Source organism: Bos indicus, chromosome 2, assembly GCF_029378745.1.
Source record: "Bos indicus isolate NIAB-ARS_2022 breed Sahiwal x Tharparkar chromosome 2, NIAB-ARS_B.indTharparkar_mat_pri_1.0, whole genome shotgun sequence".
Taxonomy (NCBI): Eukaryota; Metazoa; Chordata; class Mammalia; order Artiodactyla; family Bovidae; genus Bos; species Bos indicus.
Window position 1 is genome coordinate 17,463,822 of NC_091761.1, and position 23,884 is coordinate 17,487,705.

The following is a 23,884-nucleotide window of genomic DNA, read 5'->3' on the forward strand; positions in this document are numbered from 1 at the left end:
TATAGTTTCAAGATGTGCTTAAATGAATTTGTTCTATTCTGCTCACAACCTGGGTATATTTAGTCTTGGGATATCATGTTTTTTATCACTTCAGAATAATTTTTAATATTCAACATGAAAGTGAAAATGCAAGTCACTCAGTCGTGTCCGACTCTTTGCAACCCCATGGACTTTACAGTCCATGGAATTGTCCAGGCCAGAATACCGGAGTGGGTAGCCTTTCCCTTCCCCAGGGGATTTTCCCAACTCAGGGATTGGACCCAGGTATCCCCCATTGCAGGTGGATTCTTTACCAGCTGAGCCACCAGGGAAGCCCAAAATTCAATATAGTTGTACTTTATTCTATTCTCTATTTACCTGAGTTTCCATTTGATATTTTTCGCCCTTTCTGCTTCTATTTGAAAAATTTCCTTACGTTTCATCTCCACATTACCATTATCACTTCACTTGTGTCTAACCTGATATTTTATTCCATGTTTTGAGTTTTCCATTTATATGGCTATGTTTTTAATTTCTAGATGTCCTAATTGGTTCTTTTTTTAAATTACAACCTCTTCTCTTTTTCATGATACCCGTATTCATGAAAGTTCCAATTCCTTTTTTTAAAATCTCTTTATACAATTTGAATAATTCTATTTTATTTTTTTAGATTGTTCTATGTTGTCTGCAATTCTCATTTGTTGATGTTTACTCAGCTTATTTTCTGTGTGATGTGCATTTCTTATTGTGAATTAATTTCCAGAGAAATTTTTATTGTTATTTTGGAGTTTCTTTTGTCATGAAAGTGTCTTACAAAATAGTTCTATATCTGGTTCTCCTGAAATCCAACGGGTTTCAAAGATCCTAAATACAATGTTATGGCATTTCTGTTTGTGAGTTCCTGAACCATGAAGTATTATAATTTATATTCCATGTCTGGGTGTGGTACAAGCTTAGAATTATCATTTCTCATGTATGCCTTTTCTTTTCCACTTGAGGTACTGGACAGTTAGAAACACCTTTACTATTTCACCTCAATCAGTGGGCAGCAGTTTGATCTTCTTTTCACAAATGGATCCGTTTATCCAAGGTCCAAACTTTACCCCGCAGTCTCAGTTGCATTTTCTGTATGTTCTCAGGACTGAGGCCACTCGTGTTCCAACAGGTCAGTAGAAGCCCAGCTGATGGCTCCAGTTTCAGTCCAGCCTTTGCTCACTGCTTTAACTTTTATTTTTTTTCCTTCATGTCTGGCACCTGAAGACGTCCTTTTCTTTGTGTTGCGCTTGATTATATACTCACAAATTCTTAAAATGTACCTTTTTATGAGTTATATTATGGTGACTTGTCTATGTTAACTTAGTCCACAAAGTTGTTAAAAATATCACCAAAGAATTCCATTTTTTTTTCTTTTTTTCCTTTTTAATTCTCATTCATTCTTATGGTATTGCTAGTTTATCTTTAATTTTCCATACAAAATAAGTAATGAATACATAAAGGAACAAAGACTGATACAACAAACCAAAATGTACCCACTCTTCATCTTAAGAAAAAAATACTAATAAAGCTGAACCTACCTGTGCACTTAACACTGATGGAATATCCTTCCTTCCTCCCAGAGGAAACCCCTTTCATGAATTCATGCTGACTGTTCACATGCTTTTCTTTGTTCCTTTAAATTCAGTTCAGTCTCAGATCAGATCAGATCAGTCACTTAATCGTGTCCGACTCTTTGCGACCCCATGAATCGCAGCACGCCAGGCCTCCCTGTCCATCACCAATTCCCGGAGTTCACTGAGACTCACGTCCATCAAGTCAGTGATGCCATCCAGCCATCTCATCCTCTGTTGTCCCCTTCTCCTCCTGCCCCCAATCCCTCCCAGCATCAGAGTCTTTTCCAATGAATCAACTCTTCGCATGAGGTGGCCAAAGTACTGGAGTTTCAGCTTTAGCATCATTCCTTCCAAAGAAATCCCAGGGCTGATCTCCTCCAGAATGGACTGGTTGGATCTCCTTGCAGTCCAAGGGACTCAAGAGTCTTCTCCAACACCACAGTTCAAAAGCATCAATTCTTTGGCACTCAGCCTTCTTCACAGTCCAACTCTTACATCCATACATGACCACAGGAAAAACCATTGCCTTGACTAGACGAACCTTTGTTGGCAAAGTAATGTCTCTGCTTTTGAATATGCTATCTAGGTTGGTCATAACTTTCCTTCCAAGGAGTAAGCGTCTTTTAATTTCATGGCTGCAGTCACCATCTGCAGTGATTTTGGAGCCCAGAAAAATAAAGTCTGACACTGTTTCCACAGTTCAGTCTCAGTCGTATCCAACTCTTTGCGACCTCAAGGACTGCAGCACACCAGGCTTCCCTGTCCATCACCAACTCCCAGAGTTTACTCAAACTCATGTCCATCAAGTTGATGATGCCATCCAACCATCTCATCCTCTGTCGTCCCCTTCTCCTCCTGCCCTCAATCTTTCCTAGCACTGGGGTCTTTTCCGATGAGTCAGTTCTTCACATGAGGTGGCCGAAGTATTGGAGTTTCAGTTTCAACATCACTCCTTCCAATGAACACTCAGGACTGATTTCCTTTGGGATGAACTGGTTGGATCTCCTTGCAGTCCAAGGGACTCAAGAGTCTTCTCCAACACCACAGTTCAAAAGCATCAATTCTTTGGTGCTTGGCTTTCTTTATAGTCCAACTCTCACATCCATACATGACTACTGGAAAAACGATAGCTTTGACTAGATGGACCGTTGTTGGCAAAGTAGTGTCTCTGCTTTTAAATATGCTATCTAGATTGGTCATAGTTTTTCTTCCAAGGAGAAAGAGTCTTTTAATTTCATGGCAGCAGTCAGAATCTGAAATGATTTTGGAGCCCAAGAAAATAAAATCTCTCAGTGTTTCCATTGTTTCCCCATTGTTTGTTCCTTTACTATTTACATAAGTATCCCTAATGACATAGTTGTGTGAATTTTAAGCTTAATATATGTGTATATGTATATTAAGTTGCTGTTTTTGCTCAATTCTTCGTTTTCAGATTGTGTCATGTTTATATATATATATACATATAGTTCCATTTTATTAATTTTCACTGGTATGTAGTGTTCCTTTTTGTGACCATCACAATTTGATTTATGTTCACCGATATTGATGGATATTTATCTTTCCACTTTTTTGCCACTATCGACAATGCTGCTCTAAACATTTTTCTGTGTATGTTCACAAGACTTTCCATAGGACTAGCTGTGCTAAGCTATAGAGCCTTTGTCGTTCAGTCGCTCAGTCTTGTCTGACTCTGTAACCCCATGGACCGTAGTCCGCCAGGCTCCTCTGTCCATGGGATTTTCCAGGCAAGAATATTGGACTCTCCAGGGGATCTCCCTGACCCAGGGACTTAACTCATGTCTCCTGCGTCTTCTGCATTGGCAAGTGGATTCTTTACTGCTGAACCACCAGGGAATCCATAGAATCCTTACATTTTTAGAATTATTAAACGCTGAAAATTTTTTCAAAGTTATATAAAATGTACAGGTAGTGCATCCTTTATGCACAATAAATACCAATTCTCTCTCACCTTTGCTTCCCTCCCAGTAGTTTCCACACGCACTGCAGACTTTCCCCAGATAATCTCTCCTACTCTCGAGCCCCAACCCCTAAGCCTCCACACAGCCTTGTCACCATCCTCCAAGTCTTCTACTTCTCCAGGCTGGAACCATCTAGCGTAGGAGGGGTAGGTGGTCAGCTCTGCTCCCTCCAATTTTCCCTTGACTCTACGGTGGAAAATGTCACAACCACTAAATAAATGTGGCTTCCCCGCCTCCCCCCGCTGCTCCTTTCTAGCTCTTTTTATTAAAGGGAATTCTCTTGTGAATAAAATTATTCAAATTTTTACAGAAGTGACTTCACAAATAAAATAGGTATATTAATCTACGTGTCCTCTTTGGTCTATTTTACATGTTCATTTCAACACATATTCTAAAGGAAATATCTATTTTTTGGTTCTGCACATGAAAAAATTTAGTCTAATCCCAAAATTCTGGGTCTCCTAGCTGACTTTCAGAAATTATATATGCCATGTGTGTATATATGATGGCATCACTGACTTGATGGACATGAGTTTGAGAAAGCTTTGGGAGTTTGTGATGGACAGGGTAGCCTGGCGTGCTGCAGTCCATGGGGTTGCAAAGAGTCAGACACGACTGAGCAACTGAAGTGACCTGATGTGTGAGGTGTGTGAAGTGACCTGAAGTGACCTGAAGTAACCATATGTGTATTATACTAGATGGACTGTCTGTGATGTCCATTAGATTCTCAGAGAATTCCATGACCCTTTAATAATCATATAACCAACTTTTTGCTTATGGGATAAATGTCAGGTGCATATGGATTAGGTCAGCTCCAGTGGAGCTGGATGGGCAGGAAGGTTCCTTAATATCTCTCCCTCACAGTAGAGCCCCCTTTCATAGTCTGCATTTATTTATTCAAGGAAACACTATCAGTTCAGTTCAGTTCAGTCACTCAGTCATGTCCGACTCTTTGCAGCCCCATGAATCGCAGCACACCAGGCCTCCCTGTCCATCACCATCTCCTGAAGTCCACTCAAACTCACGTCCATCATGTCAGTGATGCCATCCAGCCATCTCATCCTCTGTCGTCCCCTTTTCCTCCTGCCCCCAATCCCTCCCAGCATCAGAGTCTTTTCCAACGAGTCAACTCTTCGCATGAGGTGGCCAACGTACTGGAGTTTCAGCTTTAGCATCATTCCTTCCAAAGAACACCCAGGGCTGATCTCCTTTAGAATGGACTGGTAGAATCTCCTTGCAGTCCAAGGGACTCTCAAGAGTCTTCTCCAACACCACAGTTCAAAAGCATCAATTCTTCGGCGCTCAGCTTTCTTCACAGTCCAACTCTCTAATCCATATGTGACCACAGGAAAAACCATAGCCTTGACTAGACGAACCTTTGTTGGCAAAGTAATGTCTCTGCTTTTGAATATGCTATCTAGGTTGGTCATAACTTTCCTTCCAAGGAGTAAGCGTCTTTTAATTTCATGGCTGCAGTCACCATCTGCAGTGATTTTGGAGCCCCCAAAAATAAAGTCTGACACGGTTTCCACTGTCTCCCCATATATTTCCATGAAGTGATGGGACCCGATGCCATGATCTTCGTTTTCTGAACGTTGAGGTTTAAGCCAACTTTTTCACTCTCCTCTTTCACTTTCATCAAGAGGCTTTTTAAAAAAAAAAAAAAATTTAAAAAAAAATTAAAAAAAAAAAATTAAAAAAAAAAAAAGAGGCTTTTTAGTTCCTCTTCACTTTTGGCTATAAACAACTATAGAACATAAATGAAACATATTTCTGCTCTATAATTTTAAATGTAAATTATAAATCAATAACCTTGTCTGCCTTTGTCAGTTTTCTGGTAAAAACCACAGATACATAAAGTATCTAATAAATGGACACTTCTATATGCTTCCTCTAGTCAACTGACATGATTATAAATGGTGAAACATTAACTCCTTTAAATATAATATTCTGGAGATTTTTTTTTAACTTTTCTAATTAATTTAATTTTTTGCTGCCCCAGGTCTTAGTTGTGGCATGTGGGATCTTCATTGCTGCATACAGGATCTTCACTGTGGCACGGATAATGACCAGGGATCAAACCCCTGCATTGGGAGTGTAGAGTCTTAACCACTGGACCACCAGGGAGGTCCCCTTAGGGTGTTTTTTTAATAATTATATATATATATTTTTTAATAATTATATATATATATAATTTCAATTTCAAATAAATTATTTAATATTATAGAAAATTTTTTAAACTTCAGCTGATTACTAAGTGTATGCCTTTTAACTTACTATAGAGAATGCATTTATAAAGATCTAGCAAGTGTATTCACGGAACATGAGGCATGTAGCCGCCCAAATTCATGGCTAAATCTCTCAATTGATAGAGTAAATTGCTGACAAAAGAAACATTTGTACTGGCCAAGCACTGTGGCTTGATTAAATTTGCTCTTTTATTTTATAAATCTGTTGTAAAGCCATTAGAAGAGTTTTATTGCTCAAATTATGAGGCTAAGTCAGAGTGGCCTTTTAAATCTATAAATTAATTAGAACTCTATTTCCAGAGCACTGAAAATATTCACCCCTTTCTTTCAAAGAATATATTTCCTTTCTCTATTACAAATAAAGTGTGGTTTAGATATCAATTCCCCAAGTAGCCATCATTCTTGTGTATGCCCCTTGGAGAGACCAGCAAATAAAAATTCCCTTCACTATTCACTTCTTGGCAGGTGAGGGAAGCATCTTATAAAAGAAATTAACCTTAATCAAAGCATTGTCTACATTCAAAATATGGCCTAGACACAAGTCCAAGAAAGAATGACCTATCTTTATTCTGTACTCAAAATTCATTTTCCTTCACCATCAAAGTTCCATTGGCCCAGCATTTCTACTTTTTGCCATTGCTTTCTTCTTTCTACTACTTTATAAACACTTTCTTTTTTGCTGTTGTTTAATTTTTATTTTGTATTGGAATAGGGCTTCCAAGGTGACCCAGGGGTAAAAAGAATCCAACTGCCAATGCAGGAGCCACAGGAGATGTAGTTTCGATCCCTGGGTGGGGAAGATCCCTGGGAGGAAGGCATGATAACCCACTCCAGTATTGTTGCCTGGAGAATCCCACGGACAGAGAGAAACCTGGTGGACTACAGTCCATGGGGTCACAAAGAGTTGGACACGACTGAGCGACTAAGCAGGCACACGTGCATAGTTGATTCACGGTGCTGTGTTAGTTTCAAGTGTAAGCAAAGTAATTCAGTTATATATATATACACACACACCCATTCTTTTTCAGTCTTTTCCCTTGTAGGTCAATACAGAGTACTGAATGGAGTTCACTATTCTATACAGTAGGTCCTTGGTAATTATCTATTTTATATATAGTAGTGTGTCTGTGTTAACCCAAATTCCTAAATTATCCCTCCTCCTCACTTTCCCCCTTTGGTAAACATAAATTGTTTCCTAAGCCTGTCAGTCTTTTTCTGTTTTGTAAATAAGTTCATTCGTATCGTTCTCTTTAGATTCCACCAATCACATGATATTTGTCTTTCTCCATATGACTTACTTCACTTAATATGGTATCTCTAGGTCCAGGCATGTTGCTGAAGATGGCATCATGTCATTCCTTTTATGGCCGGGTAATATCCCATTGTATATATGTGCCACATCTTCCTTACCCATTCCTCTGTCAATGGACGTTTAGGTTGCATCCATGTCTTGGCTATTGTAAATAATGCTGCAATAAACATTGGGGTACATGTATATTTTTGAATCATAGTTTTCTCTGAATATATGCCCAAGAGTAGGACTGCTGGATCATAGGGTAGTTCTATTTTTAGTTTTGTAAGGAAACTCCATGATATTCTCTACTATGATTGTACCAATTTACATTACCATCAACAGCATAAGAGCGTTCACTTTTCTCCACACCCTCTCTAGCATTTACTGCTTGTACAATTTTTGATGATGGCCATTCTCACTGGCGTGAGGCAACCATTATTGTAGTTTTGATTTGCATTTCTCTAGTAATTAGTGATGTTGAATATCTTTTCATGTGCTTTTGGTCTTCTATATGTCTTCTTTGGGATCCATGTCCATTTAGGTGTTTGGCCCACTTTTGACTGGTTTGTTTGATAAAAACCTGCCAAAAGATAATGGCCACAATTTTAGAATCTTTTAGTCAGATTTTGTAATGCTTCACTCTTAAATAGAAATGTAAACCAAAAGATAACCAGATGGTTAAGACATCTCCAAAGTAAAAAAAAAAAAAATTAAAATAAAACATTTTTTAAGTTGTATAAAGAAAACAGTATACAGAGAACAAAAACAAAACAAAACAAAAAAACTAATTAGAATTTTCCAAAAATAAGAAATCAAAACACGCATAAAACAACAAAGAATCATAAGAAAAAAGAAACAAAGACAAAAATATTGGAAATTATAAACATAATTATCAAAATTTGAGGAACAGAAATATAAAGTAATTGAAAACTCTCAGAACCTTGAACAAGCGAAAACACTGAAAACATTTAAAAAAGAAGTAAATACAGCGGTTCAAGCTAGAAATGTCTATATCCAACTGAGATGAATTCCTGAGAGATCAGAGGAAACTGTGAAAGAAATACTCTAAGAAACAATATAAGAGTATTTCCTGCAATGAAAGGATATGAGTCTTCATTTTAAAGAGGTCACCAAATGCATGGCACATTAAATGGAAAATGACTCACAACAATGCACCAGGAATAGAGAAGATAGTAAAAGTTTTCAATGTACAAACTTTGCTGCGAAGTCACTTCAGTTGTGTCCAACTCTGTGCGACCCCATAGACGGCAGCCCACCAGGCTCCCCCGTCCCTAGGATTCTCCAGGCAAGAACACTGGAGTGGGTTGCCATTTCCTTCTCCAATGCATGAAAGTGAAAAGACTTTGAGTCACATATAAAAGACTGGGGCCGAGAGTGGCATTGACTTTTCAATAAATAGCATCCTAAATTAAAAGACAGTGGAGCAACACCTTCAGTGATAAAGCAAAATAATTTTCAGTCTCAAATTATCATTCAAAGATGAGAATAAGAATAAAGACAAATTCGGATATACAGAGGACAAGGCATTTTACCTTCCATGCTCTCTTTCAAAAATGAGTCACTGAGGAATGATATCCAGCCAAAAAAAAGGGGGGGGGGATTGGGGGGACAAAATGAAAAAGAAGAAAATATGAACTATGCAGGGAAATGGAAACAATCAGTAAAGCATCAAAGAGGACTCTGAGGTAACTGACCCTGCAGCACATACTGGCGTGAGAGAACAGAGACTGCAGACAGGTGTCTTCTGGAAAAAACGATTCAATAGCTTAGTTTTTGCTATGGAGCATTTTGGTTTGGGGCAGATACATAGGTAGCAAGTGCTACAAGTGAAAAATTTGACAAAGTAGAAAAACTGCTGCAAAATGGGAAAATGAATCACAGCATATGTTTTAGCTCTACAGTAAATGGTATTTATAAGGTTATAATGATTTTACACTAAATATTGATTTAATTTAAAATAGTAGCTTGTAAGAGAAGATGGGTAGGAGGAAGGTTGTATAACATCTGTCATAACAGGATGCCTAAAATTAATGACTTGAAGAAACAGTAGCATAAGTGTGTCATGTAGAAATATGGACTTAAGAACAGAAGAAACAGCTTAAAAAGTCAAAAGATTATATTTGAGTAGCAAATAATGAACGTTGGTCAGGGTCTTACTTTTCAAGTTTAATGGTACTTTTTTAATTTTTAAACCAACTGCATATATTATTGATTTTGACTTTCTCAGTAAATATTTTTAAAATAACAAGGTTTTAAAGCAAAATGATGCCCAGATCTTTTGATACCTATCTTGCTAACTTGAGCTTCATTTGTTTACTAGTGCTCTGGAGATGAGCCATGTTGTCGGACTCCTTTGGTTTATGGCTAAGCAAGCAAAATACTAAGTATTTAAAGACAAGATGCTTCTGTTGATTCCATCAGCGTAATCTATTTATGTCTCACTTAATTTCCTCTGGTTCTTTACTGAGTGTCTATGACAGGATTGTAATATAAGATTTGTACAGCTGCTGGCTCTGTTAGCAAAGCACTTGGTACCCCACAGTTACGAGGCCCTGAGAATTTGTTAGCTCCTTGAAGTCTTGTGGGTTTTTAGACTCACAAATCCTAAATTTAAGAAATTGTCAAAGTAATCTCCCATAGACCAGGAATTTAGGTCAGAAAATACTCCAAATCCCTCAGACAGAAAAAGCTATAAATCTTTTAGGTTTCTTTGGAGGGTCTGAAGAGAGGTGATGTATTTAAATCTGAGGATTACATGGCAAAAGTATATTAGCTTGGCAAATTCCTGCCATGATGCTACCCTCTTGGGGAGAGCAAGTCCATCTATGATACATTATATCTCTGGGAAAACACGAAATTGCTGATTCCTTTCCATTACCCTGCCCCCTTTCAAGGCTCCTCCAAAGCCTCTGCAGAAATATCCAGTTGCCTTGGGTAGAAAAAACAGACCAAAATGATTTAGCCAAAAAGGTTATGAGATTGAAACTTTTTATCTTTTACCTTCAACTCTTTGGCTCTTTCTAACTGTTCCTACCCAGCAGCTCTCAGGAAGAGTGATGTTTAGAAGTATAAACCCCTGCTTAACTAGTGTTAGTGATGGGGTATACTTTACATTCCTCATGGGTAAATCATTCCCACCCTCCATGTACCCATCCTCTCTGCCCAAGGTCAGAAAAAGGGATCTTCTTATTAAAAAAAAAAAAAAGACACACTTTATCTAACAGTAGATTATTCCCATTAAATCTTCAGCATAACCCAGTTGTTAAACAGATAAACCAAAATATTTCTAAGGAGTAATCTGGCATTTCTCAGGGAATCTGCCAGATTCTGCCTCTCTGCACCCTAGCCTAGAATTCTCAGGGCAGAAGCTGGGTGGTCAAAGGGCTGGACAACTTTTATTTTCTGTCTCAGGGATCACTGAGTTTCAGTGCCTCATCTCTAACATCTTGGAAACTGAAACCTGGTTTTTATAAATTGTTTGTCTGTTTTTCTTTGATTTGTTCTTTCTTCCTTCTTTACTCACCCCCCCCCACCCTTTTTTTTTTTTTTTTTTTTAGTTGTTTCAAACAGAGAATAAATCTGGCTGGAAGCAGAATTCCTTCTTTTGGTTTAGGCTTTCCTGATAGCTCAGCTGGTAAAGAATCCACCTGCAATGAATGAGACCCTGGTTTGATCCCTGGGTCAGGAAGATCCCCTGGGGAAGGGATAGGCTACCCACTCCAGTATTCTTGAGCTTCCGTGGTGGCTCAGACGGTAAAGATTCCGCCTGCAATGCGAGAGACCTGGGTTCAATCCCTGGGTTGGGAAGAGCCCCTGGAAGAGGGCATGGCAACCCACTCCAGTATTCTTGCCTGGAAAATCCCCATGGACAGAGGAGCCTGGCAGGCTACAGTTCATGCAGTAGCAAAGAATAGGACATGGCTGAGCGACTTTCACTTCACTAAATATCTTGTAGGAAATCTCATCAAAGTGAGATTAAATAGCATGAAAAAGTGAAGGACAAAGACTGGTAGATTTCTGGTGAAACCTACCTGTTTTACATGAAATAAAAATTATGCATGTACTCAGGGCTTCCCTGGTGGCTCAGCTTGTAAAGAATCTGCCCACAGTGTGGAAGAACTGGGTTCGATTCCTGGGTTGGGAAGGTCCCCTGGAGAAAGGAAAGGCTACCCACTCCAGTATTCTGGCCTGGAAAATTCCATGGACTGTATAGTCTATGGGGTCGCAAAGAGTCAGATACAACTGAGCAACTTTCACTTTCAGTCAATGTTTATTTAAAATAATCATACTCTGAGACTTATCTTATCAAATTACATAATATGTAATATAATCTGAGTCTGGGTGACAGACAAGGCCTATGTGACTTGAAGCTATTTATTCATTTATTCATTCAACAACCAACAATTCAATCAATAAGTATTTATTGATCACCTAGCATATGCTGGGCTCTACTCAAGGTCCTGGGAATAAGGCAAAATAAAACAGGCTGTCAGATTCTTTGTGTTCACGTAGTTGACATAATAATGAGGAGATATGCAGAAAATACTCACATAGGGAAACAAATAAATAAGATCACTGCTGCTGCTGCTAAGTCACTTCACTTGTGTCCGACTCTGTGCGACCCCATAGACGGCAGCCCACCAGGCTCCCCCGTCCCTGGGATTCTCCAGGCAAGAACACTGGAGTAGGTTGCCATTTCCTTCTCCAGTGCATGAAAGTGAAAAGTGAAAGTGAAGTCGCTCAGTCGTGTCCGACTCTTAGCAACTCCATGGACTGCAGCGTTCCAGGTTCCTCCATCCATGGGATTTTACAGGCAAGAGTACTGGAGTGGGATGCCATTGCCTTCTAAGATCACTGCAGATAGTGTTAAGTGCCATGAAGAAGATGTAACAGTGCAGTGAGACAGAAAGTGACTGGTGGTAGGGACGAGAGGAAGTTCTACTTTGGCTGGCTCCTCAGGAAAGTTCTCTCTGAAGAGTTGGCATTTGAGTTTAGACTTGAAATACCAAAGGAAAAACCATGTGACAGTGTGGAATGGGTTAGAGATAAGGGAGATATTCCAAACAAAGAGAAGAGCAAATGCAGAAACCCCAAGAAGTGATAGAGCTATGTGCATTTGTGGGGTATAGCAAAGGCCAACATGATTGGTGGCAGGGGAAGAGAGGAAGAGTGGTGTGAGATGAGTCTAAGAGCTAGCAAGGAGGCCTCTTTGGCCATGGCAAGGCAATTGAAAATAACAGTCATTCCAACAGGAAACCAGTAGAAAGATGTGGTATAATCAGATTTATGCTTTAAAAAATCAACTCTGGCTGCTGTGTGGGACCAGCAGGGTCCAAGTGAGATATGATGGAAGCCTAGACCACAATTGTATCATTGGAATAGATGAGAAGTGATCATGTTTAGAATATATTTTACAGATAGAGCTTATAGTACTTGATAAAGGATGGGTTTTGAGACATAAAAGAAAACCAGGATTCAGAAATGTTTATGGCCTGACATACTGGCATGATGGAGGTAGCATTTTCTGAGTGGGGAAAATCTGGTGGATGAGCAGCCTTTTAGAGGTTGCCCAATGCCCAAATGAGTATATCAGTTTAGTAGTTGGATACGCAAGTTTGGAGCTGATGAGAGAGGCCCCAGTTAGAGAGAGAGATCTAGGGTAACCAGTACATTTGGAGATTGCCTACTGAAAAAACTATATAAAAAGAAGAGAACTGAGGACAAGGCTTAAGTCACTCCACTTTTAGAAATCAAGAGGAGAAGCTGGGCCAGCTAAAGGCATTCAGAAATAGCAACAATTAAGGTGGAAAAAAAATTCCAAAAACAAAGTATTTCCAGAAAGAAGTGATGTTCATCTGTGGTAGGAGCCACAGAGAGATCAAATACCATGAAATCAGAGAAACAACCATTGAATTTGGCAAGATGGAAATTGTGATCTTGATATGAGTTACTCAGTGGAGTGGTGGGGAATTCAGACTAAGAAGTTAGAATGGAATAGTAAGAAAGCAGAAACAGTAAGTATAGAAATCCTGTTTGCTCTGGCTTTCATATCCCTCTACTTGAAGATCCAGACATATGTGCATTTTGTGTTTTAAATAAATTGTGTCCACAAGAAAGTCAGAGTCAGCTTGTGTCAGCCATCTCCAATGGTACCTTGCGCAACCTCTTTAGTAGATATTAAACTAGAAAAGAGTCTTGTTTAGAGTTCAAATATATAGGGTTTGGAAATTGAATGGAATCATGTTTCTCTTATGAATGTCCTTTATTCAAAGTGCTGGAGTGTTTTTTCCAAATTTATTTCATTATTATTTTGCTTTTATTCAATACTTGATTCAATCAAAAGGTATATGTAATTGTATTATTTATATGTTATAATTTATGAAGAAAATAAATACTCATGTGTCCTCCACCCAGTTTAAGAACTATATGGTTATTAATCTTTTTGCATCTATAATAACTATGAGACCCCCCCCATTATTATCCTGACTCACCCTCTCCCTAGTGATGATTACTATCCCAAATTTAATTTTTCCCTTGATTAAAAAACTAGTTTTATAATATACATATATGTCCCTAAACAACATATTATTTAATCTTTAGTTGATCTCTGTGGGATATGGGAGTGTTATAAGCCATTTTCCTTTGTAGAAATATCAACTTAGGTGACTGTGTGATTTACCCAAGGCCAAGAAAACCAACTGAAACCAGAGCCAAATATAGTTACTCTTTCTTGATTCAGAATATGTGTACACGTGTGCTCAGTCGCTTCAATCATGTCCAACTCTTTGCGACCCTATGGACCATAGTCCCTCAGGCTCCTCTGTCCAGGGGATTCTCCAGGCAAGAATACTGGAATGAGTTGTCATGCCCTCCTCCAGAGGATCTTCCCAACTCAGGGATCAAAGCCATGTTCCCTGTGTCTCCTGCATCGCAGGCAGATTCTTTAGCACTGAGCTACCAGAGAAACTCAATTCAGACAATGTCATGTTAATACTCACAAGAGCTAGTACTACAACAAAAAGTCACAGTGGAAGAGTCATTCTTTCCAGCTTTATCCAAACACAACCTCAGAATCCTTTTACTCAATACATCAGGCATTCACTACTAATTTCTTAGAGTTTTTAAAGAAAAGCTATATTTGATCAGAAAGTTCCATTGAATAATAAGGAATACACTTATTAACCCCATTCCTAAGAGTGAGATTTCTAACTCATTTTAATATTGAAAATTATTTTTAATAACCTATTTATTTGATGTAAATCAACTCATATTGCAAGACGAGAGTGATGTCTTTCTCTCATTTGAAAATCAGTAATAACATTTCACCTATGAGAATTTATATGCCCTAGTTTGCTAATGAAAGTAGTATTTCTATATTTTGTTGTAACAGAATTATAGAGTCTCAGTATTAAAAGTGAAAATATGCTATTCCTGCTGTTTTCATAGATGAGATTTCCTGACTTCAGTTAGTAGACTTCACCACACCCAATATTCTTTGACCTATCTATTCTCAGTCCAAGAGATTTAGGCTTTAATTCAATAGTTCAATTGATACATTCACCTTGAGGCAAATCTCTATATTGTGTAGTAGATGTAGTATTGGGTTTCTACATCATTCCCAAAATGAAATTGCTGCTTTATCCCCCAGCTCATGGGCATCCTTGTCTTACACATGGTCTCATCAATTTCTTCTGAAAATAGAACCTACTTTCCTATGGATAACCCATTATATATAACTGGAGGCCACATGACTTGTCCTGGCCAATGAAAAAAACTCTTGCCCCAGGAAAAAGTGATTGGATCAAAAATGATTAAGTGACCCAAGGTTGGTTAATCTAACCCAACATGAAAGCTTTTCTATTAATATAAGTGCTACTAAAAAAAAAGATATTGTCTTTGAGAGGTTTTAAACTCATAAGATATGTGTTGTGAAGTAGTTAACAGCTAGGATATAAGTTTTCTAATGCTGACAGACATTCTGCCTGCCTTTGAGAGTCATTTGAGAGAAAATTTCCAAGAACTAGAAATATAGAACCTTTATAATATCATTGAAATTTCCTATCTTATCATGCCTAAAATTATTCTTGTTCTATGGACTTTTAGCTAAATAACCTAAAAGAATTTTTCCCTTCTGTGGTTTGAGTGGAATTTCTTTTACTGTCACTGAAACAGCCATGGCTAATACATAAATTTGTACATGAAAATGGAATGTGGCAGGCAATAGGCCTTAAATTGAGGAGTTGACTGAGTCCAGGTGGAATGATATGTGGTCATGAAACAGTTGATTAAACTTGTGTACGTTTTGTTTGGGGATATAAATCATGTGCTTACCCAGGCTGTAGCTTCTGGGACCTTTGTGAAAAAGATACCTGGGACTTCTGCTTCTGGCCACAATGAAATACCGTACACTAGAATTGTCCTCTTGCCTCATATAGCTGAAAAATAAGAACAAAAAGAAAAGAAACAATACTTTTCACACATTGAACAGCAGGCAACACAGGATAGTAATTCCAAAAGAAAAAAAAAAAAAACTCAGTGAAGTAAATTGTAAGACTCCTGTGGCATACTGCCTAGATAGAGTTTCCAGGATGTGCTGTGGAGAGGAAGAAGAACCCAGCATTCTCCTGAGTTAGAAACACAAAACAAGGTTCACAGAGGCCAAGGAAGCTAGAGTTTTGGCAGAGCACTGGGAATAAGGAGAACTGCAATTAAAAAAGAGCTCCCCCAGATACCAAAACTTCACCTGAGTCCTGATCATTATATGTATATGAGGAAATTCCCTAATGTCCTGAAAAAAAAAAAAAAAAACACCTGAAGGGAGCAAGTAGACCCAGTGATAGGACCTTGCACCAAGAATAGTTGGTATCTCCTCCAGTCAGAGTAGACAAATGGCAAAACGCATGGGGCATCAGACATAATACTCAAAAAAACACTGACCACTAGTGGGAAAAAATTAGCCCTAAATTAAATGCTAATGTTTCTACCTAATAGAGTTTAAAAACAAGCCTCCGAAGATGACACTGTTACAACATTCATCTATTAACAATTAATCTGACCCAGTAAAATCAAGAACATTTTTAACTATATATATATATATATATATGAATATTCAGCAGCCAGCAAAGTAAAATTTCATGCAGAAAGGCAGGAATAGGACCTTTAATAAACAGAAAATCAAGAAATCAATCAAAATGGAAACAGAAATGTCACAAATGATAGAATTAGTAAACATGAACGTGAAAATGCCTGTCACATCTATGAGCTTCCCTGATGGCTCAATGGGTAAAGGATCCACCTGCAATGCAGGGGACACGAGACACAGGTTCAATTCCGGGGTTGGGAAGACACCCTGGAGAAGGAAATGGCCAGTATTTCCATGCCAGTATTTTTGCCTGGAAAATCCCACGAACAGAGGAGCCTTGTGGGCTACAGGCCAAAGGGTCACAAAGAGTCAGACACAACTGATGACTAAGCAGAGCACATCACCGCTATATTCCATTTGTTCACAAATGTAGTTCAGTTCAGTCGTTCAGTTGTCTCTGACTCTTTGCAATCCCATGAACCATAGCACGCCAGGCCTTCCTGTCCATCACCAACTCCCAGAGTCCACCCAAACCCATGTCCATTGAGTTGGTGATGCTCTCTAACCATCTCATCCTCTGTCATTCCCTTCTCCTCCTGCCCTCAATCTTTCCCAGCATCAGGGTCTTTTCAAATGAATCAGCTCTTCGCATCAGGTGGCCAAAGTATTAGAGTTTCAGCTTCAACATCAGTCCTACCAATGAACACCTAGGACTCATCTCCTTTAGGATGGAGTGGTTGGATTTCCTTGTAGTTCAAGGGACTCTCAAGAGTCTTCTCCAACACCACAGTTCAAAAGCATCAATTCTTTGGCACTCAGCTTTCTTCACAGTCCAACTCTCACATCCACACATGAGTACTGGAAAAACCATAGCCTTGACTAGACAGACCTTTGTTGGCAAAGTACTGTCTCTGCTTTTTAATATGCTATCACAAATGTAGAGAAACATAAATATGTTAAGGAAAAACATGAAATATATTACAATGAGCCAAACTGATCTTTTAGATATAAACAATACAGCATCAGAGATTAAACATACCTGAAAGAAATTGCAACCCAAAGTAATATGACAAATAATACCTTTATATGGAATCAGTTTCCACCATTATCCACATTAACTCCATTTCCTCATAATGTGCCCATTAGTAGTATCCACTATATTGAGTGTTTTAACAATTAAGTGAGCTAATAAATGTAACTCAAAGCAACCCTTCCCATCTAAAAATAACTCATTAATATTAGCTACTAATAATAGTGTAGGGGAGCAATATTTGCCACCTCAAAGTGTTTCTCTCTAGCATGAGGATTAATTTAGACTGATTATTTTTAAAAAACAGAAGACTCAGAAAGTTTTTCTTGTTACCTCCCCCTTAACTGCCTAAAAGAATTTGAAGAGTCTCTTCTAGGAATAGAGCTATAATCAGAGAGAGCTACAAAAGATATGGACTAGATGTGGTTGGGAGAAAAACTTGGCAAGGTCCACTCTGTGTCCCATTGTCTCTACATGGCATGGTGAATATTTGTTTACCAAACATTTGCATTTCCATCTCCATGTGAATTACCTTCCTCATCTTTAAAGTCTTAAACCACTACCCCAGCGTTTTTGTCGTTAGCTGAAGATGGTATTTAAGGTGAGGGCTTTGGCCATGTTGGCAAGGACAAATATCTCAGTTTTCCTGGGTCTTTCCCATGTATACATATTATTAAACTTGTTTTTTTTCCTGTTAATCTGTCTCAGGTCAATTTAATTCTTCATCCATCTATAAGAACCTAGAAAGGTAGAGGAAAATTTCTTCCTCCCTGACAACATAATATATCTTATTTACATATTTCCCCTAGTTGCTTTGCTGTGTTCCAACTCTCTTGATTTCTTAGCTACTATCTGCCTACTTAGACCAACCAATTACCTGTCATCATTCTCACCAACACCTCCAGCTTGATTGAACTTCCTTTTGTCATTTGCAGCTAGATATGATAATGCTTATCCTTCCCAAAGGCCAGTATAGTTTCTGCTTTTTTTCCTACTTGGTTTAGTCTGTCCTGCTGTTTATCAAATTCACTGTTCTCTCTCTGACAACAGGGAACCTTAAAAGTCATCCAATTCAATCACTAAAATTCCCATTGTGATAGGTATTATAAAGAGCTTATCTTATTTTTCTAAATTTAAAAGTTTATTTCAGGCAAGATATACTATGCACAAGTCAGTTTTGCAGTCGTTTTCTTTTTCACTGACATAATGAGTTTGACTAAACCCTGAAATACAAACTGCTCTATTTTAGTTTGTTATTTAATATTCATAATATATTACATATCAATAATATGTAAAAGAATAGTGTATTATATAATTTAACTTTGCATGGTATTAAGTATCCAACTTCTACCTTGGATTTATAAATGTAAACTCTGCTAATGAAGAATAATGAGTTACTTACTCATTATTACTTACTCATAAGCTGTATACTTACAGCTATACTTTTTGAGCTAAAATTTTATGTGCCCAGAAAGATTTTTATATGGTATCTCATTTCATAATCACCACAACTCTGCATGTTACTTATTATTGATATCTCTATTTTATAGATGAGAAAATTAAGGTTGAGAAAGGTTAAGTGACATGAAAGTCACATATTCAGGAAGCTGGTGACCCTGGATTCCAATCTGTATTTTTCTGATGCAAAAACCTGAGTTCTTAAACACTCTGCCATATGGGACAAAAATGAGGTAAACACCTTGAACAAAACTAGTACTTTTTATTCCATTTTGAAAAATATGTTACTAAAGCACAAAATAGAAAGATCTGTAAGATTAAGGTTGAGAGAGTTCTGGAAATCTATAGATAGAAATAAATCCTGGAGAGAGAGGACTATACTATACCTTGAATCATCCATGAAGTCAAAGCGAGTATGAGGCCTAACTGTAGTTAGAAATCAATTTTCTTCCTAGTTTTTCATAGTTTCTCTTTCCCCATACTTTAAAGTATCCTAATCTGCTTTCCTACTGTGACTTATTTCTGGTAATGTACGGTTGGAATAACAGCATCCTCATACCTAGTGGGCTGTGTAGCAGTGCATGCTGGGAATTATAAGGATCATGAGGAACTCTGGAGGTAGAACACAAGCCATCATCGCTTCAAAACGAAGACATCAGCTCTGCTGATGGTGGGAACTAACCAAAGGCAATAACATCAAAGCCACAGGAGCGCCTTCACATGTAAAAGCAAACTCAGTCAGTAGCAGACTAGCAGTGTACTTTGATGAAAAATAGTATGTTTTATTAAAGCAGCTTCTTCTGTTTGTTAAAATGTATGCCTTCAACCATAAAATACACATTCATTTGTTTAGCCTGTAAACATGTACTTAGTATCTAGATAGGTACTATACTTTGTACAAGGATGCCTAGAAAGACATAGATAAAAGTCTCAGATCTTTAAATCTTTAGAGTCTAGTATAAAGATCAAATATGTAAATGATCTTTACATTTACAACTATACTTTTTGAGCTAAAATTTTATGTGCCAAGAAAGATTTTTATATGCTACTTCATTTCATAATCACAACTCTACATGCAAAACACTACCAGGAATATACCTACATTTAAACAAAATGGGGTGTATTATTTACAGCAGCAAGGGAGATCTCAACCTCACACCATGTGTAACAAAGGAGAGTCTTACAGGATGTCAGGGAGACTAGATATAGGATGTTGGCCATGTTCATTGAGGGGAAGACTCAGGGAATCAGGTGATTGTTCTGGATTGCATGCTGCCAAAAAAGGGAGCAATTCTATGGTTAGTTATCTTCATACTCTTTAGGAGCAGAGAGGAATGGAATGAGGTTAAACCTATAATTGGTTAAGAAGCAGCAGCAAGTCACAGTAGCTGGGAAAGAGAGAGATGTGGCCATTTTTGTGGTTAACATGGTGTTGTTTTTTTGTTTGTGCTTAGATGTCCTTATGGAGGGATCTTGTTTTTGTTTCAACCCATTAAGTGGACTCGCTACAAAATAACCTCAAACGATCTGGGTGTTCTGTGCATAAGTTATGTTCAGCAGGAAAACACCATGGCCTGCTGGGGGATAAGGCTGCTTTTTTCTTTCTCATTACTAACTTACACTATGCCTCGATAAGTGCTAAACTTGAGAAGAATATACAGATGTGGGAGTTAAAAGACTGATAAATTCTGCTTGCAAATGGATGTTCCTGAGAAAAGTGGTTAATGTGAACAGGGTCTTGAAGGATGCACAGGAATTTACTTGGTAAAAGAGAGGTCAGAGGTCATTTCCAAGCAGAAGCAAAATGTGCAGGCAGATGTGGGCACACAGAACATGATGGGGAACTTTGAGCACTGCAGTATGCTATAATGAACTGAGTTGGTGAAATTGAGGTTGTCAGATGGCAGCAGTCAAGTCATGAAAAAGCCTGGACTTTATGCAGCTGGTTCTATGGATCCATCAAAAATTATTTGAGTCAGAGAATACCATAATCAGATCTGAGTTTCAAAAGGGAGATTCTGGCAGCCATATGGAGAACAAACTAGTCTGAGGAAAGAAAAGGACAGAGACCAATTAGAACATCAGTTTAAGCAAGAAATGATGACTGCGTAAACTGAAGCAGTAGCAATGAGAATGGAAGACATAAGGGACACAAGATACATGTCCAGCATAGAAGGACCAGACTCAGAGACTGTATCGTCCACTAAAATATGGAGGATGCATAAGGCGAGGAGTCGGGTTAACTACCCACCACTGTACACCTAACTCTAGTACAATATCTGGCATGTGGTAGTTCCTCAATGAATGTTAGTTGAGTGAATAAACAAATTGTGAGAAATGGGTTGGGGAGGATATCAATGAAGGAGAAGCAGATACTTCTAGGGCATGGTGTTGGGTAAATGGTGACTTAATAAACTGAGCTAAAGGAGCATATTTTTGGAGGAAGAAATTAGTTTGATTTTGGACAAATGCACAAAGCAAAATAGTTACTCTTGGCTTTATAAAAATGCTTCAAGGAGTATTTTAAAAATGAAAATAACCTGAAGTGTGTTGATTGGCCAAATAAGAACCCAGAATCCCAGTAGTATTACTGTATGTTAAAAGAAGTTAATAAGTTCCTTCCTTGCTGAGAACTATCTTGCAGTAGATAAAAGTTCCAGACTTATTTATTATATTTGGTTACTAAAGCGTCAGAATTGAAAAGTAATGGAAAATATAACTGGCATATGAATGAAAAATTTTTCTTATCTTTACAATAGATTTTTTGAGCTTTATTAAGGTATAATTGACATACAATAAATTGCACAAATTTAAAATCTACAATTTGATGTATTTATAGATATTTATACATCTGTAAAATTGTCACCACAAATCAGAAGAGTATACCCATCTCCTCCAAAAGTTTCTTTGATTCCACTGAAATCCCTCCCTCCCCGACTTTATCACTCCATCCCCCCAAACCCAGGCCCCAGGCAACCACTGATTTACTTTCTCTATATATGGCAACTTTTAGAATTCAGTGCAGCTTTTAGAATTTTATGTAAATGAAATCCTACAGTATGTCTTCTTCCGTGTCTTACTTCTTTGACATTTACCCATGTTGCATGTATCAAAACTTCACTTATTTTTATTGCTGTGCAATATTTCATTGTGTTATATACACACAATTTATAGATTCTCTTGTTGATGGACACTTAGGTTGTGTGATGGTTTTAAAATATGTCCACAAATTCTTTGACACTGTTGTCTTCAAGACATAGAGCCTAATTTCACTTTCCTTTCCAACATGAACTGAATTTAGTGACTCATTTCTATTTCATAGAATAAAGCAGAAGTGATGGCCTGTAGCTTTGGAAACTGGGTTTTATAAGAATTTTGGACTTCCACCTTCCTCTCTCTTGGATCACCTGCTCTGGGGGAAGCCAGTTGCCATGCTGTGAAGCAACTCAAGCAGCCCTATAGAGAAACCTATGTAATAGGAAACCATAGTCTCCTGACAACAGCCATAAGTAAGCCACGTTGGAAGCTAATCCAGTTTCAGCCCAGACTTCTGATGACTGTAACCCCTTGACACTTTGGCTGCAACTTCACAGGTGACCCAGAACCAGAACTACCTGGTGAAGCTGCTCCCAAATTCTTGATCCACAGAAACTGTGAGACAATAAATGTTTGTTGTTTGAAGCCACTAAAATTACAGATCCTCTGTTACATAGCAACAGGAAACTAATATAAGTTGTTTCAGCCTTGGGGCTATTGCAAGTCAAGCTGCTATGAATATTTGTATAGAAGCATTTGCGTGTGTGGAGAAGGCGATGGCACCCCACTCCAGTACTCTTGCCTGGAAAATCCCATGGACGGACGAGCCTGGAAGGCTGCAGTCCATGGGGTCGCTGAGGGTTGGACACGACTGAGCGACTTCACTTTCACTTTTCACTTTCATGCATTGGCGAAGGAAATGGCAACCCACTCCAGTGTTCTTGCCTGGAGAATCCCAGGGATGGCGGAGCCTGGTGGGCTGCCATCTATGGGGTCACACAGGGTTGAACACGACTGAAGTGACTTAGCAGCAGCATACATACATATGTGCGCTTGTGCTCAGTCATGTGCGACTCTTTGCGACCCCATAAACTATAGCCCTCCTGGCTCCTCTGTCGACGGTATTATCTGGGCAAGAATACTGAAGTAAGTTGCCATTTTCCTCCTCCAGATATATATATTTTTTTCATTTCTTTTGTTTTACTATATGTTTCACCACAATTGTTAATTTGTATTGTTTTCCATTCAAGTGTCAAGTTGACACAACAAGGTTATAAGCTCCAGGTATTTATTTAATATTCTACACCATGCTCAGACCCATGCTAATTGGCTAGAAAATGATCAATATTTTGAACTGAGATAAATTGAGAACAATAATAACTACTCAAATGACTTTCAGTGAAGAAGGGAGAAGGTGATTCAATGTTGTCGGTAGACATACTGACTGACTGCCCTTATTTTCACCTTGTGAAAAAATGAATTGATTTGCTTTAGGTCTAGGGAAAGGATGCAGTGTCGAGCCCATGAAAGAAATTTCAGTCCCAGGTGATGTGACTTCTATTTTGAATGATACACATGAAATGGGGAGAATGAATCTAACTTCATCCTGGTGAAAATCTGAGGTGGCACCTTTCTGAAAATAGGAATAAAATGTACTTTATCACTTTGCCAGAGAGTTTCCTTTCTCTTTCAACTGCTTTGCAACCAGTCTAAGCTGTGCTTAAGGAAACTTACCATGGCATTGAGAATTTAGGTAAGATTTCTCTTCCAGCTCTCAGATACAGCAGGAGAGAGCACCTATGTGGAATGCCTTTGTAATGCTCAATAAGTTTCTACAAGTTGAGTTCCTTTATATGGCATGGAAGACACTGAGATTTTTTAAAGGGTGGAAATGTAAGATTTGAAACAGCCAACTGCCAAAAAAAAAAGTATAGGGGGCGCTACCAAATTTAACCACAATGTCCTGAATGACTCTGTTACTAGGAAGTAGGATTCACTCCATTGCAATTCCTGAGAGCTAGTAATAATGGGAACTTACAAAAAATATTCATGAGATTTTCTGTTTTGATTTTCTTGTCCTAATCTCGCTTCCATTCTGCCAAAAATTTGCCTAGGGGAGATTTAGAATTGTTAAAACAGAAATGGA

The 23,884-nt window shown here is 38.2% G+C and overlaps 1 long non-coding RNA gene across 1 annotated transcript in view; it reads right to left on the reverse strand.

The window, feature by feature from the left end:
• Positions 1-5,793: 5,793 nt before the first annotated feature.
• LOC139186967 (uncharacterized) overlaps positions 5,794-23,884 on the reverse strand; it is a 41,848-nt gene continuing 23,757 nt past the window's right edge. Inside the window, exons 2-3 of the long non-coding RNA XR_011570671.1 lie at positions 15,464-15,567; positions 5,794-7,691 (exon numbers count right to left, since the gene is read on the reverse strand). This is a non-coding gene — a long non-coding RNA (uncharacterized lncRNA). The remainder of the gene's footprint in view (positions 7,692-15,463; positions 15,568-23,884) is intronic.